Here is a 21,982-nt window from a genome sequence, read left to right on the forward strand (position 1 = left end):
TTTCCCAAATGGGAACACAAGAAAAAACTTGCTTAGACAACTTTTCAGAACCATTTACATTTTATTCCCAGCCATATGCAAAAGAAACCCCAACATCAGCCTGAATTCTGACCTCTAATTGTACATTACTGATCCAGGAGTATTTGGAACACTACAATAATCTTTTTTGACATGTGTTGACTTTTGCTTAAACATTTTCAGAGTTTGACTATGTTTAGGTGCACGCTCAGAAGTCACAGCAAGCCTACAGGCCTGCTTCTCAGCTGCTCTCTGGAAAGACAAGAACATGGTAAGTAGCATTGCTTGGTTAGCCATGACAATCAATCCTGTGTGCTTCAGAGTGGAATATTCTACATCAGAATAATAAGGAACAAAGCAAATCAAACAAAAATTTAAGCTGTTCTCCAAAAAGCATTAAAAACAAAGCCAGATCATACCAGTCTCCATGTCACTTAGAAAAAATACTCTTAGAGCAGGGCTCTGGGTAAGTTCCTGAAGAGATATGTCCATAGGTAATGCAAAAAGAACAGGCTTTGCTACCTCCTGGACTGAAGGAGAGTTTGAGACCTGCATTAGAACAATGTGCAAGCAGAGACACCATTCTCATTTCACTGCTGCCTCTTGTACAGGTGAGTGGAAGAAATGACCCTCATACAGCTGTTACAGATGTCATGCTACTTTCTAAAAGCAGAAGAGCAGGGAATTAGCTGGGATATCCATACTTGTCCGAGTGTCTAAGACTGATGGATGGTCCACAGTTTTGCAATAAATTTTAACTACTGACTTTCAAATACAGGAATATATGTGCCCCTATTTTGCTTTAGCATCACTGCTACTAAATTGAACACACAGCATATCTGAAAGCAGGAGTAGGATTTGATCCTACACCACTTCAGGCCCTCCAGTTAGAGCATCTCAGCACTTCCTGCTAATCCCAGCTGTAGATCTCAAAAGAAAAAGAAAAAAAAAAAAAAAAAAAAGCAATGCAAAGACACAATAAAACGGTGACAATATAGGAAACTGAACCCAGTTCAGATGCCCCAACTGAATGGAATTTCTTTTCTCCAAAACATACAGGACCCTACATTTTCCAGCACTTTGTCCAGTTCACTTCTAAGAATTTCCCAGAGAAAAATATTTCATGGTCTAATAAGCATCAGTGCTGAGAAAACCAGCTGACATTTCCCTCTGGGGTTAATGTGGGCTAAACATCATGAGAATTACATTTTGGCTAAGTAATTCTGCTTCCTCTTACATGATTTCAAAGCACCAATTTCAGCTGAGGTCTCAGGCCTCAATGCCTTGGGTGCCTTTGCCTGGTTTATTTTCTAATATCTGCAAACACAATCCAAGATCTGCTGAAGTCAATAGAGAAGGTTGTTTAGCTTAAAAAAGATTTTTCTCTATTATAAATTCTAAGGTTTGCAATGCTAAGGGTGGATAAGTTTCCCATGATTCAAAAAACTTGAATTATGCATTGGACAGTTATTAGAAAGCACCCTAAGCAAATACAGGTCGCTTCTGGTAACTGAGCATGAGGTATGTTATTTTTAACATGTTTGGCTAACCTCACCTTAAAAATCTCTAGTGACAAGAACTCCATGACATTCCCAAATAGTCAAATTAGTGCATCAGTGTCTACCGCTGGGAAGGTTTCCAAAGTGCCCAACCTGATTTTTCCTTGTTAAAATTTAAGTGCATTATTTCCCAACATATCTCCATTGCTATGGGGAAGTGTCCTTCTTCTTCTCTGCATGAGTTTTTCCAAATTTTTGAAAGCTCCTTTTGTACTTTATTCTAATTACAGTTAAGTCAGCTTTCCCCCCCTCCTCGTTCTGAGGTTATGTTTTTAAGATCTACAATTGTTCTCCCTGTTTTCCTTTGGCATCTTCCCATTGTCCACATCTTCCCTGAAATGTGCTCAGCAAATTGTACACAATGCTCCAGCTGTTTCCCCAGGACTCTGTAGAGTAAAAGAATTACAGATGACTCTCCTGACACTGCATGAGTAACTAGGCTCATGGTTCTTCAGAAATTTAAGATTTGTGCATTCTCCTGCTGCTACACAGCAACCCAAGATATCCTCTATGCAAGATGTGGAACAAGCTGGCAAAGCTCTTCAGAACTACAAGTAAGGGATGTTAAAAATAATATAAATTTAAAATAGGGTTTCATTAGAAATTATCATTACCCTTAGTTTAAAGGGAAAAAATGAAAAAATCCCAAATGCTCTGCAGACTTTCATTAACTTATCTGTACTGTCAGTGCCAGATCTATTTTGAAGTACACAAGCCTGACAATACCCTTGGAAGAGAAAAATAAATTAGCTATTCTCTGGAGGCATTATTATGAATAGCATGTGTTCCTGGCCTGTTTCCTCTGGGCCTATTTTATGAATCAGTCCCCAGGAAAAAAAAAATCAGTACCACCATAAGGTCACTGTGAACTCAGCTTTTTATTTCAGCAGGACAGTAACTAACCTACAAGCTCTGGGCTGCTACTGGGCTTGATCCTGAAATGAAATTATGCTACTGAAAGAGAATTAAACTGACTTCCATGCCCCAGAGTCAGCACCGTGGGTGCCTAGTTTGTGCTGGGATGTTGACAGAGGAGCCATCTCTCAGGAGGGAGAGCACCTAACCCAGAGTGATCACAGAGATCACTTTGGCAGCTTTGTGATCTTTCCATTCCAGGCTGGAAGTATTAGCCCCAGAGCATCCCCAACACTGACAGGGTACCACACAGGACCTGAACCACTTTGCAGCACAAAGCAGTGGTCCAGCTGCTGGCTAGAGGAAAAGTGCACCAAACCATTGCTGTGCAGTTCACAACAGAGAAAGTCAAAACAGTCAATCAAAAAATCCAATGTGGGTTAAAATATGAAGGCCAGGATATAAGACAAAAATAAAAGACAAATTATTCTTTGGAAGTCCCCCAAAGTATGTATTTCCACTCATTTGGTCCTGAAGACAAGCTGTTCCCTCACAGGTCATCATGCTCTCTTCTTTACAGACTTCACTGGCCTTTGAGGAGGCTCATAATAGAATTTTGAAGAGGAAAGGCTTGTACTGGACTATTATTAGTCAATGGTAGGAGAAGATAAAAGGAAATTAACTTATTTTTTTTTAATTCAGTGCCCAGAATTATGATCTAGATTCATCTAATTGTGCTTGGATCCAGAGAATTAGTTCCATCCATTGTAACAAATGGAACCAATTGCAAAATTTGGATGTGGGTCAGTATTTAGAATCCAAGCCAAAGGTTGACAGCAGGCTTTGTTACAACTCCTAGTATTTAAGGAGTAAGGGAAGAAAGAAATGAGAAAAGAGACACTATTTGGCACAAATTTGTCTCTGAAATGCTGAAGCTCTGGTTATCAGGATACCTGCTGCTCACCGCAAACACAAAATAGAAAAAAAAAAGTGTGACTAGACAACCTTCTAAAAATGATTAATAACAGAATGTACTAGGAGAAACATTAAAACACAATTCTTGGTCTGGGTGAACTTCTTTCAGTATTCTGATTGGATTTATTGCCTTACAAATAATTAGGGAGAGCCTAATAGAAGACCTAAAGACCTTCGGGCAAATAAATGAACACCAGCAATGCTTTGATGCCATTTAATCTACTGCTGCTTCCCAAAGGCTCTCTCCACCCACTCACTGCCTCAAAAACCATTATTTTCATCTCCCAGTCTCACTGGGGCTGGAACAGCCACATAATTGTGCTGTGCTTCCAAATACTGCAAGTTGTAAAGTTGGGTTATTCTGCTTCCTAAAATACACACACAGGTTCTGGAGACTCCAGGTGAGCTAACACATTTCAACAAAGCCCATTTTATGCTTCTGTTTCAAACTGTTTTCCAAGCTCCCAGCGAGTGGGTGGGAGAAGCAGCAGTGGCCGGCGTTGGTGAGCACCATGTGCTGACTCAGTTTCCGCTCATAAAACAGGCTGGGAGCTGCAGGACAAGCAGAGCCTTTGTGAGGGGAGGCACAGAGGTGTCACAAGCCTCAAGCATGGCAGCAGGAGCCAGGAACACCAGCACGGGGACAGGGATGGGAAGCCACCCCCCCTCACTTCTAGTGGCCCCTTTTCTGAAGTGAGGGGCATCCTCCTCACCAAGCAGCCTTCTAGGGGCACCAAGACTTGTTGATGTCTGCACAGTATTCAAGGATCCTTGGAACCAAAATCTTTTAAAAGCACAGACTAAAGCTGGAATTTTGAATCAGCCAGTTCAAACAGTAAACAGGACACTCACTTTTGACAGGGAAGGGGTAATTGGCCCTTGGCACTGCTGAGACTCTCACTCTGGACAGAAGAGCTTTCTGCATACCACAGTTCAGCTCAAACACCAGATACAGCCTGGCTGCAGATCTCTGCTCTGTGCATATTAGCTAGTGCCATCCTCCTGAACAAGCTCTTTCTAGGCAGCACTATTTTAAAACTGACCTTAAAATCTCTTCTACAGAGCCAGCAGCAGTAGAAATCCTTGGTTAGACTGGAGGCTGCTTGCTTCCACCACTCACCAGCATTTCCAAGCATTTGCAGAAGTAAATTGGCTGAAGAACCGGAAAAGATGAAGGTTTCAAGAAACATTCTGACATAGGACTTTAGCACTGGTTTCTGTGCAGCTCAGGCAGCAAATGTTGACAATACCAGAAGACTGACCAGCTTTGTTCTACCAGCCCTGCTTGATAAAGGGAAGGAGTGGGGGAAAACCACAGGAATATTTCAGCTTGTTAAACATGACAGCTTCATCCCCCAAACACTGGGTACAAGGGAAGGTTTGCCTCAAGTGGCTGAAGAGGCATTTATAGCCAGAGGATGGGTGCTATGAGCAGGACTTAAATGCCAGCCCTACATAGAAAACTTTTGTTCCCCAAATAGAGCTACAGAAAAAAAAAAAAATCAACTCCTCCAAATTCTAAAAACTCTCACTTCTAAGCTTTGACAGTTTGAGCCTCTTAATCCAGGATCACTTCCTTGCAGTGGGCTCCCACCCCAATTCTGAAGCTGGGGTATGAGACCTGGGGAAGGAGTAAGTTGTCCTTGCTGCATGTGTTTTGGAGGACTGGGAGCCCTGCAACACATGTTAAGCGAGGACAAATCCAAAATGATTTTGTCTCGAGTGGCAATAGTGATGCTTTAACAGGCTGCTGAGAGTTAAATTCAATCCATGTATCTACAGGAATACAGCAAGAAGATTAACACCCCAAGCTCTTTCAGCTGGCACTTCTCTAAAATGTTTTTGTCTTTTGAGTTTGATTCTCACCCTTGTGTTTGGTGGTTTTAACTTTTGGGGTTTTTTAATAGGTTGAAATTCTAAGTTAGGCACGTAGCAAAGATCATAATTCAGACCAAATTGTAATCAGTATTTCAAATTAAGGGATACTTGCTGGGATAAGCCACATCTCCAGACCTGAATTTCTCTCTTTAAACACTAGGGTGGAATCCTGCCTCAGAGATCAGGTCAGGCTTGAATCCATCTTCTGAAGAGATCTATTGCAGCCCAGTGAGTAATGCTGGGTGAGAATCAAGAGAGCCAGCAGGCAAAAAATCCCCTCCTCCTTTCAAAAATTAATTATGAAAAAAGTAAAACAACTGACATAAACAAGGGGACTCCAATCTATAAAGGGGATGAAAAAAAAAAAAAATTTGCAACCAAAGGTTTTTTGGTCTGTTAAGAGTGATTTTCCATGCCTGTCCCATGCTTTCTGCGTGCGCTATTTGGACAGAACTGTGGGGCAAAGGGAAGAAAACCATGATAAAAACCACCAAAAGCAAACACCACCATTGCCTGTAGGAGCAAGGAAAGCTGTTCCAGAGGGAGCACCTGTGCCGGGAGAGGGCGCATGGTCCAGCAGAGCCGCAGCCCCCAGCCGGGAGCGGCGCCTCCACCTGCCGCGCTCCCCTCCAGCCCTTCATCCCTGTGTATCCGCACAGCCGCGCATCCATCATCCCCCATCCCACAAGGGCTTCTCTTCGCTCCGCTCGCCTGCTCCATGTTAGCGCTCGGCTGCCTTACATGACACCATGACCTACTTTATTTTTTTTTTTTTTTTTTCCTCCCGGAGAATAGCAAAGCGCTGCTTCAGTGTGGCTTGCAAGGAGGAAAGGCAAAATTAAGGAGTGCTGGCAGAGCAAAGCAAGGTCCTTTTCAAAAATTCCGGGCTGTTTGTGAGAGGTTAGGCAAGGAGAGGTAAGGCCAGCCCAGGCACTCCAGACTGCACAGCTATAAACAGGGTGATAACAGGAAGAATAACAGAGGGGTCTTGTGTTTTGAATCTGAAAGACAACGCCTGTAATATCTTTACCAAAAAAATCAGAGCCCATGGAGCTCAGATCAGCTGGTTCAGAGGCAAGGGTAAGAAACAGCATCACAGGCTGCAGCAGAGACTCAGGGAAGCTCAGGAAACACAGGCTCATTTCTGTCCTCCCCTACAGACACCATCTAAGGAAAATACTTAGACCCAGAGCCTCCAAGAGAATCAATTACATGCCTATATACCAGAAAAGTCAATCAGCTTAACCATAACCCTGAGGAAATCCTGCTATCTCCACCACTTTCCAGTGCAAATTACAAATCTACATCCCTTTGAGGATGTGGATTTTAGTCTCCATATGTCTCCCTTCCCTGGTGTTTGAGAAGAGATAAAATTTCCCTAATTCTTCAAGGTATTCTATCCAGCAGACTGTCAGGCATGCCTAATAATTTAGTGAAGGGGTACCTAAAAGAATAATCTGGAAATATCTACTCCTAAAATAGCTAGAATTCAGTCTGTTCTGTGAGACCAGATAATACTTTAAGAATTTTTGATTCTCTCATCAATCCAGACTTCCTTAATTCTCGAGCTTTCAAAAGCTTGACTAGCATGATTTTAAGGGTACATTGCTTTGGTTTACCATGGCTTTCTTGAAACACAAGGATGGTTGTCCTTGGCAGGCAAGCTCAGAGCATACTTGCAGCAGGGCAAGCAGTATTAGTCTGCACTCTAACAGGACTGGAGAGTCAAGACTAGCTATTTCCAGACTGGTATTTGCCTTTTTCATTGCTGGAGAGCTTGCAGGACAAACAGAATGTATTGCCATGATTGCAGGTCAGGCCCAAAGGGTCCCCATGATTTTTGCTCTTTTCCTTTCAGGACCTGGTTTGCAGTGGGGCCAATGCAGACATAGTTTGGCAAGAACAGCACAAACCCTGGCAGTACTCATGTGCCTTGGGATAACACTCGGTGGGAATCACTGGCAGAATTGTAACCTTGAACCAGGCAGTGAAAATCTGACCTAAGGAATAGGTCCAGCAGCTGCAGGCATTAATATATTCAATCTCAGAGTTTTAATCATTACAGTGATTGCTGAGGAGGCAGCTCCTGGAGGGAGCTAAAGAGCTTTAAGGTGCAGCACTAAGATTTGAGTGCTTCTTACTATCAAGTTTAGGACCTGGCCCAACTGGACAGCTGCTGGAAGTTACTGCCACTGTACTCACCAGCCACGGATGCATAAGGCTATGTTGCTGCTGTTCAGGGAAAATGACTTTGTTTCACTCACCTCTGAATAATCCCTTGGGGTTTATTCTTGCTGAGCATGTCAGTAGCTGGGGCAGGAGTTGCTCAATGTCCAACATCTCATACTTCACCAAAATACAGACCCCATCCACCTCAGCAGTGTCCCAGATACACCACTTACCCTGTGCTGTGTCCAGCTGCACTGGCCCACAGGGAGAAGCTGCACTTGGGAATGTTCCAAGTACCAAGCCCTGCTGGAGAGTCAGCTGCAGGCTGCAGCCTCTCTTCTGTCACATACCATCCATGTCTCCTTCATATGACCCAGAGTGGGTCATATGTTAGTAGGAGGGGGGAAAAAAATCAAAAAGAATGCTGACAAACAGATCTTCACTACAGAATGCATTTGTGAATAGAAAACAGGATCCAGGGCTCACAACCTAAATGCAGATACCAGCAGCTCCTAAAAATATATATTTAAAAAAACCCCACACCTGAAAGCTGCCCCTCAGTGCAGGAGACACTGTTCCCTTCTAAGCATCTTTTTTTTTTTTTTTCCAGAGCCCTTCTGGAGCCCAGCTGCTCTGCATAATCCCTGCTTAGGGACAACACACAGCAGCCCAACACAAGCTGCTCTCAGTTTTCCACTGCAATTAGCATAGGTGGTATTTATCTTATTTTAGAGTGACCTGGCTCCTCTGGGGAAAGCCCTTGTCTCCAGTTCACTCAAAGACACAGCAGATGCTTCTCTGCTTTCAGCATGAAGTGTCCTTGCAAATGGCTGGGATGGATGAGTAGAGGGTAAATGAGAGACAGTACCACCTAGGCACTGAGTGTGCACAGGCTCACTGCTAAACACCCGCAATTCTTCCCCAGAGGCCACAGATAAATTTCAGTGGCCTTGTCAAAGGTTCAGGGAGCTGCTTTCCAAAAGCCACAGATTCCCTGGGTTGCCCAAAACTTGCATGCAGAAGAATAAAACAATCCCCTCTCAGCTGACCCGCAAGCAAAGAATAAACACAGGAGGCAACTGGCAGCATCAAAGCACCCTGCACTCCCTTTTGGCTCAAACACGTGCTTTTGGGCTTCAGAGATGTGCAGCTGGCATGCCCCAGGAGCTACTTCCCTCCCCAGACATATGTCAGCATGCCTAGAGCACACCAACACAAACATCTGCATTCAGACAAACGGGGACTTTTGAAGCAGATCTCCAGCTCATCCCCACTCATTGCACTTTGGCTCACATCCCAAGGTGATCTTGGAGGGTGCAAGGGGCACTTCCTTTCAGATGAAGCCAGACAGAGATTCATGCCAGAGCACACCAAACACACTCCAGACACCCACATCCAATCCCAAGAACTGGAGAGTAGATCTAATCCAGAAATGCCAACAGCACTGACCTCAGCACCATCTGATTTACCCTGCAGAGCCACTCACAGTGCTCAGTGACACAGAATCCAGAACACTCTGAGCTGGAAGGAACCCACCCTCAGAGCCACTCCAGCTATGCTGTGCTCCCACCTGTCTGACTGCTTTCACCTTCTTCTCTTGCCTGGTGCTTCACTGATCAGTCCTCAGAGACAATCTCTCAGCCTTTACTGCTTGCAATTGTGACAGCTATCCCAACAGGGCCTTCGTTCTCCCTGCCCAAGATGTCTGAATAAAACAAAATTAATTCATTGCAGTTTTTATTGCTTCCAAATTTGCTTTCTACAGATGTTTCTCCCATTTCACCAGGAACCATTATACTTCAGTTTCAGCTGCAGAAAACATTAACCCATTATGAATGGGCAATATTGACCTATTTTGAAAAGCTGGTTCTAGTTCCTCTACCACAATAAACAATAGCAGCAAAGCTGTTTGGCACTAGCCACCTTCCGAGAGGCTATTCATATTCTGGTGTTTGTGCATGGTTTACGGCAGGGATTCTGCATTGTTTATTTTCTGTTTCTCTGCAGACAGTGGCATTGTTAAACAGCATGTGTCCCAGAGAATCCACCCTCTCCATGGGATCTCCTCCCAGCTATTACAGCACTTCCCAGAAACCTACTGAGCTTTGGAATAAACAAGTCTCAATGGGGGGACTGAGCCCACACCCAAGAACTACAGTGCCATGAAGCCTCCATAGCAATGAAAGTAACTTGGCTTTGCATGAAACCTTCCTTTTTCCTAATGAAAACCCTGTGCTGTCACCCTTCCTAAGGATGCTCTCTTGTCCCTTAGAGTCAGAAGACACAATAATGGACTTTTCTCAGACTTGCTCCAGCTATGATATGGACCACAAGAGAGGCTTTCCTTCTGACCCATGAGCATGGGCACCCAAAGCATTTCACCTTGGATCGAAAGAGCAGAGGTCAATCTTTGGTACAGATGAGCTGGAAAGGGGAAGCAGGGAATTCCTCCCAGCACTGAGAAACCTTCCACATAGTCAGTTTGTTTTTCCTCACCCATGCAAAGTTAGACCAAATGCCAGATTTGGGGTCAGGAAGGAAACTCCTCCAACTGAAACAACCACTATGTAAATAACTTATCTTTTTATTTCCCCCCCTTGCAGTTTGGGGCTTGATAGATCCTCAGTATCATCTAGCCATTCTGCCCTGGCAAACACCCTCCCAGCAGCACTGGAAAGCCTCTGCTGGCATTTTGCCTGGCATATATTCCCTCATCTCTTGTCATGCGATACAGAGAGATGCTCTGCAACATGTTATATTAGCAAAGGCCAGGGAGGCCCTGCTGGTCTAAACATCTCATATGCAGTAAATTAGGATTGTGGCAACTTTGATTCATTGATTCAGACAGTGCATTTCATACTCACATTCCTAGGGTTTTGGGTTTTTTCCTGACTGGCAACAGATGTCCAATATTTCTGCTGCACAAGGGAATCACTGAGCAGTGAAGACATGGGCTCATTGTAGGATCTGTAGCTGGCAGCCCACCTTTCTGGGCCAGAGCAGGCCTAGACTGACAAGCAGTATCAATGATTGTTCTCCATATGGCATGAGAGGGAAATGCTCCCAAACAGCAAAAAAACCACTCAGTCCTACATTTCAAAGATTTTGCCAGCTGACCTCAGATTCAATCTTTTTTTGCATTGGCTTTGAAAAGCATTTACCCATCTATCTGGGTCTTTCAACATTACCATGTTTACAAGACATGCACATTTCATTGCTCTTCATAATTCATTCCCACTACAGCTAATCTCACACACAGTCAAAGCAGAAGCCCTTCAGAAGCACTAAACCCAGTACTAGGTTGCATAAAAATGATAGCTCCCATATGTCCTTACAAACACCATGCCAAACTGTATTGTGCTGTATTTACATTGTGTTAACATCTACCAAATTACCAAGCCAGCAGGAGAACATACACCCATTCACATTTCTAAACAAGGCTTAGAGTCTGGGTGAGAACTTAATTTTTGGTTTGTTTGGGTTTTTTGGTCTTGTTTTGGTTTTTTTTGGGTTTTTTTTTTAAGCAATGCCTATGGGAAAAAAAGAAAATTTTAGCATAAACTTGGTCTGCAGTTTTATGTTACTTGCCAGAACTAAAACATCTGCATCCTGCGGTATCAGTCCACTTGAGGAATTTGTTAATTCAGAGGCAGCTAGAGTTTTGGATGGTATTACCCTTGGGAGAGCTTCCTGTCATCTTGACATTTCACGTGGTTCAAAAGAAAAGAACTTAAGCTACCATGACTAAATTTTTTCTTTTATATTTCAGTTTATTTTCAAGTGTACATTTCTACAAAACAGGGAATCAGGTCCAGTAATACAAAAACTGAAATTACACTCTGGAAATTTACTTCCTATCCAGGGATATTTCCTGGCTATCAGCCTTCTGATTTTCCTGGACCTGGGCTTTCTTTACAGCTACTAGCTGATCAATCTCAATGCTTGTAATAAGAGTCCCTCACCATAGTTTTTCAGATGAGCACCAAGACCATTCTCTAGGGAGACACAGAAAGACATGCCAAACGGATCTGAGTAATGGTCTGTAAAGCCTGTTCCTCCCTAAGAGCAGCAGAAGAGAGACAAATTATGCTCTAGACCTCCTGCCCAAGCTCATGAAATCTTTTTCTGACCTGTCTAACTAAGCAGTAGATTGTATTTATAGACAAAAGACTGGGACCTTTCCTTTTAATCTATATGGTTACAGGCAAAACCTCTCATTACTTACAGTTGTACACAGTCATCAGTAAGACTAATTCTAAAACCTCTCTGAGAAATACCAAACTACCTGGCCCAGATTTGAAGCAGAGGCTGAAGTCAAGATACAGAAAAAGTTACCTGTCCTTTAGAAGTAGGTTCTGGGTTCTGACTGAGCTACAGCTTCAGGGGAATTATGGCTGCCTCTTCTGGTATAAAGAGATGTTCAGCAGGATTTGGGTCACAAAGTGCATCAGTGCCCAAACCAGCCAGATCTGAACACTGGAGACAACAATGAGGAACAAACCTGAACCAGACCAGAGCTGGGGACATGAAAAGTGGGTCATACTAGACTCTGTTGTACAGAAAAGCTGCACAGCCTCAGAGCCCTGGTGTAACAGGAGGGTTACCTGCTGAACCACTCAGGCAAGCTTTCATCATAGACTATTTTTCTTGCTGTTCCTCATAAGTCACACTCTTCAGCTTCTCTTACACAGGTCAAAGGACGTGTCAGCTTTCAGTCTGCTTGCTTAGGGTTGATCTAAACAGACACAGAGGAAAGATAAAAGATCTTTTAAAGATTTGCTCAGCTGCCCATAAAACCTGAAACACCAGTGTAGTGGAGTGGTAACAGGCCTCAATTCTCCATGCACTCACTCTTATGCATCATTGCAGGTGTATCAAACTACAGATTTAAATTAATTTGTCATTATCAAAATACCAGTTTATAGCCATTATATTGATGGCAGAAGGCAAAGCACAAGAATGTTTAGTATTCATCATACATGCCTTATTATAACTTTGTTTATTCTTCATGTTTGAGACGTTTGTTGGATCTAGAACAAAAGGAGCACAGACCACTACTTCCAGGCAACAAAACTAATGGAGATGATTTTTAGATACTTCTGTTTGAAACTACACATGCATTTGCTAGACAATGCAAGTTAAAAGCTTTGTAGTCACCAGCTTGGGCATAAAGCCCAAGGGAGTTTCTGGGTGGTCACATCCAATTCTCCAGGCTGCCATATTTTAGACAGCATTTTGGATCATCTCTACAACTAAGTTCATGCTGAGGTCTTGGATTTCAACCAGGGTTTTGTCCTCTTTTTCTATCTGTGATGGTGCTGCTGTTGCTCTCTTTGGTCTTCTAGCAGCATACACTGACTATTCAGGGTGAGCAAGGTATGATTCAAGAGAGGATCTCATGCTTGAAGGAGGATTTAAGCCCATCCATCAATATTTTTAAAAAAGGTCACTCATTTTGTCAGAAAACCTAGTAGACTACATCAAAACTTGTGGTTCTTTTGTGCTACTTCCGGCTTGAATTGAAAAAAAACCAAAACATACAGTAAAATGCCCTTCATTTCATCAACACCTTTCCTCTCCCTTGTTTCTTTGAGGGACTCAGAATCTGATTAAAAAGGATTGCCATAGGCACAGGTAGGTCACAAAGGTTCTGACAGCCTCTACTATGCAGGATGGACCAGCTGTGTTTCTAAGAACAGATTCAGCCACTCTGGAAGGGAGGAAGCAAGCACAAGAATTTGCCTGTGGTCCACAACTTATTTATAGCCACAAATGCAGCTAGAGCTCAGGTCTTGCTGGCCACTAGGAAAGCACAGTCTGAGCTTCAGCCATCTGTTTGAAGGTTAGGCAGCCTCCATCTCTGCCAATTCCTAAACTTTAATGAAAACAGTGTTGTTCCTTTTTTTCTTCCTTCCGTTGAAGCTCCTCCCAAGCTTAGATTTAAGAGCCTAACAGCAACATTTTAAAAATACCTCTGTGATTTGGGACCACAAGTCACAGTAATTTCATGCAGACACTGTGGTGAAGACTGACCACTGACCAACTCCTACTATGGAAAAATTTTGGCCACCATCATCCTGAAAGATGGCAAGGAAAGGGCTCATCTCCAGAGACAGTGCAGCCTTTGAAAAACATTTTAGTAATACTTTGTCATACACAGCACCAGAGCTAGAGTTGCTAGAACTCATTCCTCTGGGACATAAATGCTTTTCCTCAAAATGATATTTAAACTATATAGTCATTGTTTTTGAGTACAGTTCAAGACATTCCTTTCCCCTTAGCATATATGCCTCTTTGACCTTAACCTAGGACTTGTGAGAACTCTGAAGGACTTTTGGTAAGTGATCCATACCGTATGTGAAGAAATATAATGAATTACTCTTTGAGTCAGGGAATGTCCACTATCTAAACTTCACATTTCAGTCTGGGTAACAAAACATCCTAGAAAATCCAAATTTACCCAGGAATGTACCTGTATCTTTTGTGATGAACTTATTTCTAAGTATCTGAGTAGTCCAGTTCTCTTAACATTTGCCCTCAAGTGGCCCTTCCTATATCTTAAAAAAAAATTAAAAAGGGAAAAAAAGAGCAAACACTCTCTTCCCAGAGCATTAGCTGAAAGAGCCAACTGATGGGTTTCACAATTTTGATGTTTAATTTCAGTGTAGAAGAGAAACCCCACCCCTTCACCTTCCACAAAAGCTTCAGGAAAATGCTTCAAGACCAGTATTTGCTGCTAGCAAAAGGCTCATTGCACACAACCTCCCAGGGGAAATCTCACAAGAGGAAAGGCTCTCCAAGACAAAGATCTCTTCCAACCAGCAGGAAAACAATATGCCTGCATTAATTTACTCAAGATACTGGGCCTTTTGCAGAGCTGTGCTACAGATTTGTGCAATACTCCATATTGCAGACCTCAGGGCTCTAAGGAAAATATTAAAGAAGGGGAGAAGAAGCCTACAAATGGAGAATTCTGATTTATGGTCTTGCATCTTGCACCCTTATTAGGGCAGCTCAGGGGAGGTCAGGAGTCCCCAGCATTGTACCCAGGGCTAAGTGAGCACCCAGCTGATTCATTTTCACACACAAATCCCCCTTTCTGAGAGGTGCTCTTGTTACTCCCCCACTGCCCACCACAGGCAGCATTTGTCAGCCTCCAGCACACAGAGGTTGTTCCTGCCCAAATCAGCTTCCAGTCCTGATGGCCGAGAACACAAGGTGCTCAGTGTTCACACACCTGTTCACAGCCAAGAACAGAGCCCAGGAGCCCTGGATGGTGATCAAAACCCTTATCTCCCTCACATGCTTGCTATCAACAGCTGACAGCATGTGGTCAGATTCAAACAAACTTGAAAACAAACTTGTACCTGAACACACTTGCCTATACAACAGAGTTGACTTTTCTTCCTTAGCACAAGTCCTACCTAGACCACTACTCAACAAATTCAATGACCTCCAAAGACCACAGGAAAAATAAGTGCTCTAACAAACTGTTTGATCAGTAAAGAAAAGGACTTAGTACTTCTGGGATGATTGGAAAAAAAATGTGGAATGCAAAAATGAATGGTCACAGAAGAGAGGCTTGGCAAGGACTCCATGCCAGCTGAGCAGCCCTAACATCTGGGAGCAATGAGTGCCTCAGATCAGAGGCTCTCAGCCATGCTCTCAACATCACAAAGTGTTTCAAAGCAAAGGCTAAGGTGGGGGCAAGGCTGCATTTACTTATTGGCAGCACCCAGACATGTGCTGACAGAGGGGCCAGGAAACCAAGGCAGTGGGAGAGGCCACCAGTCATGGCTCAGCAGGCAGGTAGGGAGATCTCACAGCACTTCATCCACCTCCATCAGGGCCTCAGCACAGCCAGGTTTGCTGCCAGGGGCCAGCAATGACCATCAGTAAACTACCACAAAGCTGCTCTCCTCAACCCACACCAAACCACAACCCTTCTCCAGAGCAATGAACACTGCAGCTGAACTTCCCTATTCACTGCCACCTTGAAAAATAAGTATGAAAACACGTCATCACCAGTTTTTCCTTTGTGCTGCATTGGACTTTGCTATTGCCTGTGTCTTGCTCCTCACCATCATCCTAGAAACATCAAGTACTGAACAGACCAGGATAAGAGAGGGCCTAACACAGACACGGGCTCCCTTGAAAGATAAAGGGCAACCACCAGGAGGATAAGTTACAAATATTTGAACTTCCACATGGACAAAGATCACCTTAGAAAATACTCTGAAAGAAAAGAATTCCCCATCTTCTTATGTTATTTAAAAACTGCAAAGACTTCAAGAGAGGGAAAGGTAAGTGGACAGTCAGTCAAACAGCAAAAACCTTGAGTAACTTTAACAGCACATATAATTTTGGCACACAGATTACTTCTCCAGACAGCTTCTGCAAGGCCTAAGCAGCTTAGCAAGATGGTGAGAAAATCTGAAGTGACTGAACCGTGATGCTATGAATCAGGCCAGCCTTTTCTAGTGTGGCTGCTGCTGTCATCCCAGACTTTGGCTTTGCCTGCAGCCCACCACTGAAACCTTCCATCAGGCTGCTTGTTTACCTGCAAGGAAAGATGGCTTTAGGTTCAGATGTTAGTTTAGACTTCACACAGGCTCCCATTCCAAATCCACTACTTGTTTCCTGTTGTCATCCCACACCTTCTCTTACATAGGCAGGCTGTAAATGCATTAACAACCTACACCATTCTTGCTCAGTTATGACAGGGGCCATAAAAAAATAGAAGTTATGAATGCATCAAAGCCTGCAAATCTCCCTTCCTCCCCATTCTGCTCTAGGCTTGTGCTTTTTGGTTTTTTTTTTTTTTTCCTCTCCTCTTTCCTGGGAAATGTGATGAAGGAGGGTGGAGTGGCTGGGGCTACGTACAAATATTCAGACAGTCTCTTAGCAATAAATGGATCTCAGTCAGTTCTATTATCTGTCTGGCTGTAGCTCCCATTATCTGCTGTGAATTGTAGCAGTGATCTCTGGAACAGCATTCGGGCACCATCATTACTTCCACACCCTCCACAGACTGCACTGTAACAAGGCATGCTGGATAATACTTGCCATTAGAAGAGGGAACATAAAGGCTTCAAGCTATGACTAACACAGTAAAAGGCTCTGCATGGAGCTTTTACATTCATTGACCAGGGTTTGTTATTAAAGAAAATTCTAGGTTCAAAACCTAGACCTGCATTTTATACAGCACATCAGCTGACTTATACAAAAAGGTGATTTCATCCTGCTCACGCTCACTTCCCCACTCCCCTCAGCTAAATCCTCATGGAAGGCTGCAGCTGGAGAGTGGGGAAGGCATAGCACAGGCCTGCCTGGAGCACAGAGTCCCCAAAAGGGGGCCATAAACCCAAAGCAGTGAATTTGTCCGGGCCAAAGTGCCTGGGAGCCTGCGAGGCACCACAAATGCGAGCACCACAGGGAGCATCCAGCAATCCAGAGCTGAAAGCCTCCAAAGCAGCACTCACATGGCTCCTTGTTAGGAACAGGAGTTTTGGGATCCAAACCCACATCTTACTTCCTCGTGTTTTTCACAAGCCCTTCCATTTGTTTGAGGCCCATCTCAAAAGCCTGAAATGAAATCCAATATCTTCCCCCAGGGTAGGATGAGGGTTTTAAGAGAAAAAAACCCCATAGGTCTCCCTCCCATAGCCAGCAAGGCAAGGCCACAAACATGAGCTCCACCAAAAATCATTTTCTTACGGGTTTCTACCTGGCAATGGATTGGTTTCAGCTTCCCGGGCACAGAATCTCTGGACAGAGGCTTTCCTGAAACTGGGATATTTCAGAAACCGCCCTCTCCTGCACAGCTTCCCTTACGCTTTTCTCACTTGGACACCTATTTCACAGCAGAGCTTAATATCTTACTTACCCATCATTCAGCATGGCTGAAAAATTAGTCATCAACCTAAAAAGTTATTAAGAAACACTTGATACTATGATTGCTTTCCTGTGGAATGAAGCAAAGGGAAGAGGTAGGGGAGGGAAGGTGGGTCAAACTTTGCATTTACAGTCAGGAAAGCTTTCCCAGCATAGAAGCAGATCTCCTAGGGAAACATCAGCCCACAGGGGAGCACCCAAGATCCCAGCTTAGCACAGCCCCTCCACCACTGAGAGCCCAGAGGCAGCTGGCAGAGGCTGCCTTAAGTAGAGCTGCTGCTCTCCAGCAGCACCACCCATGGCTAATGTGCTCCAGATGAAAGTCATTCCTCGGCCAAAAATTGCTCCTAGGCCTCAGCTGGGAAATGTAGCCCTTCTCCCTGCTCTGCCCTTGGGCATTTGGGTCCAGGAGCAGGGCTGGCCACTCTCTCATCTGTGCACAGAGCAGCTTGGGGACAGGGACACCAGCTGGCTCTGGAGCTGTGGGCTGGGAAGCCCAGGGAAAGATACGGGAAAAGAGGGAAGAAGCACAAGAGGAACTCCACAGGGTCCTCTCAGGTCGGGGACTTGCAGCTGCTGCCACCAGCAACATCTCTTACCGTATCTGTGTGTACCCCAAGGCATGGCTTAGGCAGAGGGGCCCAGTGCTGCTTTCCTGCATCTTTTGGCCACCCCAAACTGCTGTCCCAGGCCACCCTCTGCTCTTTCCACTGCTCCCACCCCGTGTCCCAGGAGCTCCTCCAGATCTGCAGATGGTGTGATGTGCAAGCCTGAGCTATGGCACTAGAAAAAGGGAAAAGTTATAATGGGGAGATAAGGGGGACAACTGGGAGCACTGAAAAAGGGCATGGGATTGACCACAACCACAAAAAGAAGAGAACAAAGTATCACACCTCTTCATGGCTATTTTCACACCACATGCACTGTTGAACTCAAGGCAACTCCAGGTGGAAGGAAAAGTAACCTGTTCAGGAAAAACAAGAACCAACAGCCTGTAAAAACATGGCATCTCCTTAGGCAAGATTTTTTGTGAGGCAGAGCTGAGCTATTGTGTGCACCTGCTCAACCCCACCACCCTGAGAAGGCAATTGCTGGGAAGGGGCTGCCACTGGCTGAGAGTCCTCATGCCCACAGCAGAGCTGGCTGGAATAGGCAGTCTGAAAAGCTACATTTCAAATGGCTTTCTGTCAGGCAGTGCCAAATATTTGTGAGGATGTTTTGAGAAGGAAAAAAAAAATAAATACTCCCCCCATTTTTTATGTTAATAAAAACATATTTGATTTGTATACAGTTCATGTGCTTCATGGAAGTGCTACTTACTCTCCCAAACAGAGGAGAAATAGAACCATTTTTTTGCATCCCACCCTTCCTCCTGCCTTACTCTTTTTGCTTTTATGACGCAGCATTTATTTCAGTCAGAATTGTGCCCAGCTTATTCCGCCTTTCGCATGGCGCATCGTCACCTCTCTTCCCACTCATAACAAAAATAATAATAACTTGCAAATCTATGTCAGTGGAAACTTGAAAAAACATTCTGAAGGGAAAAAAAGTCATAGTCAAACATAAAGCACAGAAGGACTCCAACACTGCCCCCCACACCCCTTTCCACAACTTTTTCCTTTGGTGCATACATTTTTCCAAGGTCACCTCGGAGGCTTTTCCTAGTTGGCTATTAAAGCAAAAAAAACTCTGCCTGCCCCAAGAAGCACATGAAGCCATCACTGTGGCTTGGACTGTCTCCCTGTGTATGGATGCCATGGGAGAAGCAGCAGGGCGGGGTGTGGGGGGGTGAGCTGATATTTTTCCAAGACTTTTTCTCTCACCAGAGGAGGATGAAGATGGAGTGATGACTGAGGTTCCGTTTGTCTGGCAGCATGAGTCACTCAGCAGCAGTTTCCGATATACACTTTTTTCTTTTTTTCTTTCCATTACAGAAATTGGTGTCATTTATTCCTTCCTTCTTCTCAAGTAAAAGAAAAAAAAAAAATCCTGCTACCGTTATGTCTAATTTATTCTGGGAACTTGTCTGAGGACCCACCAAACCTGGGGGGGAAGGGTGATTTGAAACACAATCCAAAATATAATCGGCTCTGGAAGCTTTTAAAGAGACTCCTTTAAGGCTGTGCCAAACCTTAAAGAAGGAAAATACTTCCACTAAATCCCTCCCACCATGAATGGGATCCTGTATGTCTGAGGCTTTTTATTGGATGGGTGGTTTTGGATTGTTGGTTGGTTGTTTTTTTTATATCAAAGATGTTACTCTTTCAAATAGGGTCTGAGCTCTGTGGCTTTTCGGCAGGCAGTGAATACTTGCTCCTCGGGCATGCAGCGATTTGACACAGCCCTCCCCCACACTGGGTCGGGTTCTCATGCTAAGATCTGGCTCCTGAAGCTTGAGCTGTTGTTTTCTTCTGGAAGCTGTTTTTCCCCCCTCTTCACCCTTTAAAAGCAAAACTAAACAGAACTAAGCTGTTTAAAAGAAAAAAAAAAAAAAAGCCTCACAGGGCCCAGAAACCCAGCCTGACCTCCTTACTCCTGAAATATCAAAATATTCCCACTGTCTGCAGGCGAGGGCTGGTGCTGCCTGTGCTACCTCTACCAGCTCCTCTGCCTCCAGCCAGAACCAGGGCAGGAGAAAGCCCTGTCAGCGGGCAGAGAACACGTACAAGGCATCACAGTTATAGTCAAGACCATCCAACCAATGGTAGGAGTAATGAGTGAACATACCCTGGCTTCCTCTTATTTCCAGTAACCCCCTTAGGTCTTGGTCCAAGTCCCAAACTGACCAAACCCAAGCTGTCCCCCTGCTGTGACTCCCCTGTGTGGCAGAGCTGAGGCAGGCTTTAAATGGGGACAATACTAAACTTGTCCCCTGCATTACCAGAGAGCAAGGATTATTGCAGAGCCAAAGTTTAATTATTTTGATGGAAGAGTATCTCAGAGAGTAATGGAAAGACTCTTATATTTTATCTAGAGTTGGATGCCCTTCTGCCCTATAGCTCTTTCCTTCCAGGTACATGTACATCCAGGTCTGGAAATGCATACCACTGTAAGGTCTGTTTTACAAGGAGCAGCATTAATAAGGCCCACAGCCTGTGGTTTTTTGTTCTCTCAGATGCCACATTTAACCTCTGCTCCTCTGCCCAAGTCTCAGCTCTACCAATCCACCCTGTGCTGAGAGGCTAAAAGGAAAACTCAGCAGCAGGGGAAAGCAGTGCTCTAGGAGCAGAAATCTTTTTCCTGAGTTCAAAAGGCACAGGGAAAAGGCTGCAGGGAAAATGTTTGGATGTTTGTTTGGAGTGAACCACATTTTGTCTGAATGCAGGCATACAGCAAAGAAGGGTCCTTTCTCCATTGACTAGGAGGTCAGGGGCCTCAAGGCACCCTGCCCACAACAGATTCATTCTCTACAAGCCACGAGCAACTTCTCTTCTGCATTTCAGGTTCTCCTCTGCTGCAATGTTACCCACCAGCCTCTCTTCTAGTACAGAGTGGAAGGTCAGAGAGGAGCTCTGGCACCCTGGGAGCATCTCCTGTTTAATTAACATGCTTCTGATAGGGGACAGCTGAAGCTCAAACATTTCATTGCTCTTCCTTCTCCTTCCTCTGGAGCAGAGTGTGCTCATGGACTGCCCCAGCACCACCCTGCCCATGGCTTCAGCACAAGGCAGTGCCTGTACCCAGAGCTCTCCTCTCTGAACACGGGGGGACTCCGGGGGCCTTCAGCCTGCCTGGCTCTCAGTGTGGCCCAGGGGGCTGTGTGTCCCCAGCCAGACTGACCACTGACTCCTCTTTGCTGCTTGGCCACTCCTAGAACAGCCGGCTGTTTGGGCCCACAAAGCGTCTTGGAGACCCCACAAGAAATACTCCCCCTCACTTCTGATTTCCTGTTTACAATGACATCTTGGGATGTGCTTCCAAGCCAGTCTTTAATCCTTTTACTCTGTCACATTGATTTTGAATCATTCTAGTTTAAGTGTTATGAGTACCAAGACAAATATTTTTTATGAGTCTCAAACCACAAGCATCTTTTTTGACCTTATTTTTGATTTACTCACAAATAATCCCAAATTTAGCTTGACAGGATCCATCTTCCACAAGGTACCAGAGGCTGCCTGATTAAGACCCAATCTCATGAAAGCAGTTATTTAATGAAATTTCAAGGCAACTCTGAAAGGAATATGTTCAGACCTCCAACCGCACAGTAAAAAAGGTGCATAACCCCCTCTGGGAATGCAACACAAACTGATTTGCAATACAAATCTTCTTCTATAAGATTGTGTTAATGCATCTTTACTTTCCTTATGCTTTAGTTTTCAGTAGCTGCCAGAATGACTGGCATTTCCCAAATATAGGCAAACATTATTTATTAAAGGAAATTGAAGGCCCCTCCCTGAACATCCAGAGGGTCCTCAGTGTAGGGCACAACTCCAGAGAAATCCAGAGCATGGAGGCACTGCAGACTCCCAGCACTATCTCATCCATCCATGGATCAGTGGCTCCTAGCAGCTCAAGACGAGTTCAATGGAAACTGAAGCCTCTATGCACAGGAATACCATGGCATTTTCTGTAAAGGCAGCTTGCTGCAGAAAGCTTAGTGTGATTTTTTCCCCTTTTTGACCATCATGACACAG

The 21,982-nt window shown here is 44.4% G+C and overlaps 1 long non-coding RNA gene across 2 annotated transcripts in view; it reads right to left on the reverse strand.

Moving 5' to 3' along the window:
* Nucleotides 1-18,313, reverse strand: part of LOC110473875 (uncharacterized) — a 61,758-nt gene extending 43,445 nt beyond the window's left edge. The window contains exon 1 of one of the 2 annotated variants that reach the window (XR_002465981.3): nucleotides 18,242-18,313. This is a non-coding gene — a long non-coding RNA (uncharacterized LOC110473875). Of the gene's footprint in view, nucleotides 1-7,687; nucleotides 7,705-18,241 lie in introns of those variants that run through there. The other variant, XR_013340525.1, reaches the window with a different exon arrangement.
* Nucleotides 18,314-21,982: the final 3,669 nt, after the last annotated feature.

This window comes from Lonchura striata, chromosome 10 (genome assembly GCF_046129695.1).
Source record: "Lonchura striata isolate bLonStr1 chromosome 10, bLonStr1.mat, whole genome shotgun sequence".
NCBI lineage: Eukaryota > Metazoa > Chordata > Aves > Passeriformes > Estrildidae > Lonchura > Lonchura striata.